This window comes from Pteronotus mesoamericanus, unplaced genomic scaffold, assembly GCF_021234165.1.
Source record: "Pteronotus mesoamericanus isolate MK-2021 breed Mesoamerican mustached bat unplaced genomic scaffold, CSHL_Meso_final contig_57, whole genome shotgun sequence".
Taxonomy (NCBI): domain Eukaryota; kingdom Metazoa; phylum Chordata; class Mammalia; order Chiroptera; family Mormoopidae; genus Pteronotus; species Pteronotus mesoamericanus.
In genome coordinates this window covers 187123-191937 of record NW_026555203.1, presented here as the reverse complement: position 1 = coordinate 191937, position 4815 = coordinate 187123, and the positions used below count along the sequence as shown (strand labels likewise).

At 42.9% G+C, this 4815-nt stretch overlaps 1 non-coding gene across 1 annotated transcript; it reads right to left on the bottom strand.

Annotated features, from left to right (window-relative positions):
* Nucleotides 1-2827: 2827 nt before the first annotated feature.
* Nucleotides 2828-2958, bottom strand: LOC129076166 (small nucleolar RNA SNORA30/SNORA37 family). Its single transcript, XR_008529722.1, has one exon. It is a non-coding gene; the product is annotated as a small nucleolar RNA SNORA30/SNORA37 family (small nucleolar RNA).
* Nucleotides 2959-4815: the final 1857 nt, after the last annotated feature.

The following is a 4815-nucleotide window of genomic DNA, read 5'->3' as shown; positions in this document are numbered from 1 at the left end:
CCATAGTCTCTTCTAAGCACAGCAGCCAGAATGACCCTGTTAAAACCAGTCCAATTGTGTCATTCAGCTGCTTGATCATTATCTCACTCTGAGTAAAAATCCCAGTCCGTACAATGACCTACGAAGGGCAAACACCATCAGACCCACTCTCTGACCTCATCTCCAACTGCTTTCATCTTCAATTTACTCAGCTTCAGTCACACTGGCCACTTATGTTCCCATCTCAGGGCCTTTGCACTTGCTACTTCCTCTACCTGGAAGCTTCTTCTATCAGTCTCTTAAGGTCTTTATTCACATGCCGCCTTCTCAGTGAGGCTTTCCCTAATCACCTTATGTATCTAAAACTGTAGCCTCTGTCTTCCACTCAGCATTCCTTAACCACACTCTGGCTTTATTTTTCACCATAGAACTTATCTGACATACATATATTTTTTCTTTACTGTCTGACCCTCTCCTTATAGTGTAAACTCCACGAGGGCCTGGATTGTGTTTTGTTCCCTGCTGTATTCACTGAGCCTGGGATAGTGCCTCCCACATAGTAGGTGCTCAATGAACATTTGATGAGTGAACGAACGAACTCTAATACATCAAACAGACAAAAGGGAAGAACAGGGCAGTTTCCATCTTCACTGTTTGGCCTGAACACTATTTGTTTGGGAAACCCCTGAAGCACTTCCGTCCAGCCAAGAGGGTTCCTCAGAGCATAGTTTCAAAATGACTGCTAAAGGCAAATGGGAGCCATTGAAAGCATTTGAAGGTGAGTGGCAATGATATAAGTATTTTAGAAAGATCGTTTGGGCAACTGTGTGTGGAGAGCAGATGGGGAGGAGGGAAGAGTGGCAACAGGGAGACCCATGGAGACTGTTGGCTACAGTCCAACACCACGACGCTCTTTCTCCCTGCAGTTGCCTACCTGTCCCAGAGCCAGTCTCTCTCTCTCTCACTCCTTGCAGATGTAGCTCCTGGCTCTCCATCTCTCAGTCAAACACTACCCAGGCCACAGCTCTTGGTGAATTCAATACCCATACAGACTTCCATCCCCTTAGCCTCCTCTCTTCCAGTGTCCTTGTCCTCCACCACACCGCAGCTGCTTACTCCCTTGCCATACCTTCGGCCTTGGCATTATTCCATTTTCTGATTCCTTGCTGCCCACTTCCTCTAGCACCCCAATGCTAACAACCTTTCCACCTGAGTGGGACTATCAATCCATCGAACCTATCACCTTTTCCCTTTTCTTTGCACCATTCCTCCATATGTCCTCTTCCCTCCTTGCTTAGCTTAAATTATACCAACCACTCACTCAGGCACATCTTACCCTTTCTTGTATTTGCTTGGTGAAATCATAACCCTGGTAAATCCAGTGCCTCGCCCACTCACCAGCCTGCCCCTATGGCAGCTCAGTGAGGTGGGAGGAAACTGACTGGCCTCACTTCTGGTTCATGACCACTAATTTCATGTGGGCCTTCAATGCTGCCTCAAAGCCCTACATTTCTTGAGTCTAGTCACACTCCCATTCTACAGCAGTGCTTCTCAAGCTTTAATGTGCATATGAATTACCTGGGGCTCTCGCTAGAATACAGATTCTGATTCTGCACATCTGACAGCTTCCCAGTTGTGTGCCTGCTGCTGGAGCGTGGACCCACACTTTGAGCAGCAAGGGCCTACGTAGACCAGGGGCCAAAACCCTTTTTCTGATAGCAAATATTTCAGACTTTACAGGCAACATATAGTGTCTGTTGCAACTGTTCAATTGTCTTTGCAGCTAAATGAATGGGTGTGGCTGGGTTTCAATACTATTTTACTTACAGATACTAAAATTTTGAATTTCATAGAATTTGCATGTGTCGCAAAATATTCGTCTTTGATTTCTTTCAACCATTAAAAAATACAGAAACCACCCTCAGCTTGCAGTGGCTGGGTTTTCTCTAGGTTTCAAACCTCTTTTTTCCTGACTCTTGCAACCCTTCCTCCTCCATTCTCACTCAGCTGGCGGCCTTGTTTCCTAGTCACTGAGAAAATAAATTCAAGCGATCACAGAATTTCCACAACTCACCTACCACATGCCAGCTAAGCAGCACCTGCACTCAAACCCTCTGCCTGCCTTCTGTTCCCACAGATGAAGTACCTGAGCTACAGCCAGCCTTTCTGCTTGCTTGAGCCCTCGGTCCTAACCTCTGTCACCTATTCAGGAACTGTGCTCTGGCAAGCCTTTCTTTTCTGTCCCTGGTTTTCATTGGATTGTTCCCATCAACATACAAATAACTAGCTGATCATCTCTTTCATCTTAAAAACCTGTTTTTACCCCAGCTCTCTTTCCAACTACTGTTCCTTTACATCCTTTCCTTTACAACAAAGTTCTGAATGATCTGTATATATTTATTGTTTCCAATTAATTTCCCATTCTTTTTTTGAGATAGAATTTATATAGCAGAAAAGTCATCATTTAAAATTATACAATTCAGGTCTGACTGGTGTGGCTTAGTGGGTTGGGCATCATCCTGCAAACTGAAAGCTCACTAGTTCAACTCCCAGTCAGGACACAGGCCTGGGTTGTGGGCCAGGTCCCAGGCTGGGGGTGTGGGAGAGGCAACTGATCGATGTCTCTCTCACACATTTATGTTTCTCTCCCTCACTTTCTCCCTCCCTTACCCTCTCTCTAAAAAAATAAATAAAAAAGGAAAAAGGACTCCTGGATATGGACAACAGTGTGGCGATTGCTGGGGCGAGGGGGTATAAGGGGACTAAATAGTAATGGAAAAAATACAATACAGATTAAACTTTTAAAAATCTTTTTTTTTCTTTTTTTCTTTTCTTTTCTTTTCTTTTCCTCTGTGCCATTGAGTGACAGTTGCCACTGGCACAGTCCCAGGGCAAGGATGCAACCAAGGGTTTTTTCTTTCAACACCAGCTACCAAATCCTGGCCCCACTGCCCAGGGGAGGACCTGTGAAAGTGCTAAAACTTTTAAAAATCTTTTAGAAAAAGTATACAATTCAGTGGTTTTTAGCAAGTTAATACACTGCTATCTAATTCCGAAACACTTTTACTACCTCAGAAAGAAACCTGTATCCATTAGCAGTGACTCTCCATTCTCCTTCTCTCCCCAGCCTTAGGCAACCAATCTTTCTGTTTCTATGGATTCGAATAATCTGGACATTTTATGTAAATGGAATCATACATTATATTGTCATTTGTGTCTGGGTTTTTCACATAGCATAATCTTTTCAGGGTTTCTTCACGTCGAAGCATGTGCCAGCACTTGATTCTTTTTCATGGCTGAATGATATTACACTATGTGACTATATTTTATCTGCTTATCAGTTGATGGACACTAGATTTGCTTCCACTTCTCAGCAATAATGAATACTATAAACACTAGTGTGCTTAACTTCTTGTAGTCCTTTTCTGCTTTAGTCTGTTTTCAACACAGCAGCCAGTGATTTTATTTTTTTAAATAATTTATTTATTTTTAGAGAGAGAGGAAGGGAGGGAGGGAGAGGAACATTGATGTGAGAGAGAAACATCAGTCGGTTGCCTCTCTTGTGCTCCTGGACTGGGGACAGAAAGCACAACCCAAGCATGTGCCCTGACCAGGAATGGAACTGGTGATCTTTCCGCTTTGTGGGACCACACCCAACCCACTGAGCCACACTGATCAGGGTAATTTTATTTTAAAATATTGTCATTATATAATGCCTCTGCTCAAAACTTTGCAGTAGTTCCTATATCATTTGGAATGAAAGCCCAAGTCTTCACAATGACTTGTAGGATCCTGTCTGTTAGTTCTGTGACTTTATTCAATCCACGTAGACTACTCTCCCCGCCCCCCACTCCAGCCATAAGGGCCTCTTTGTCATTCCTGAACAGATCAGGCACACTCCTAATCCCAGGGCCTTTTCTCGTACTTTTCCCTTTGTATTAGGAGTTTAATAAATATTTGCTAATGAGTAAATGAGCTCTGTGAGATTTCTAAGGATGGCTAATCCTATGTATGTAGCTATCAATATATACTTTCCAAGAATTCACCAAGTGGGAGCCTATCTTTGCTATCTCGCCTTCTTTAATGATATACATGATCATAATAATTTTGTGTAGAGGACAGACCCAGAGACAGTAAAGAAAATTCTGGGAAGCCCCCTCAAAAACATATAACATATGGAGTTTCTGTATACCAACAAAAAGCTACAAAACTCCTCTAATTTTTCTCCTATGGAATTAAAGATAATATCTGTGACTACTACCATTGAAAGTTAGATCTTAGTTTCTCTTGAATTTTTCCTGCTTACATCCCTTAGTATCACTTCTTTCACCAGAACAGCAAATTCCCCATGGCTGTAAGAATCAAGGGGACAGAGACTGTGTTCACTACCATAGTCTTAGAGCCAACACCCAGGAGGTGCTTAATCAATGTTTAGATACACAGATCTGAGTTCTCTCCATCCTGTCTTTATTTCCAGAGAAATCAGATCCTGTCTGAAGAAAAGTGAGCAAGAAAGAAATGAGTAACTTTTCTGTTGTTTACAGCAGTTTTTTATTAAGAACATGAAATTATGAGTTATGAGAAAGTGGCCCTACCCACCCCTCAGCATAAGAAAGAGAACGAGGAAGCAAACTAGGAAAAGAAAGGTGGAAACATGGAAAAGGAAGTCAAAATGGACTTTAAGAACTATTGAGCAGGAGGGAGGGCCCTCCTGCAGTCTCACCAGTTGATCCAGTTTAGGGAATTTCTTTAGCAACACCTGGCAGCTTAGAGGGCCATGCCACCACTGCTCTTCTCACACGGTGCACTGTGCTCTGGTCATTTCTAGCTGTCTCT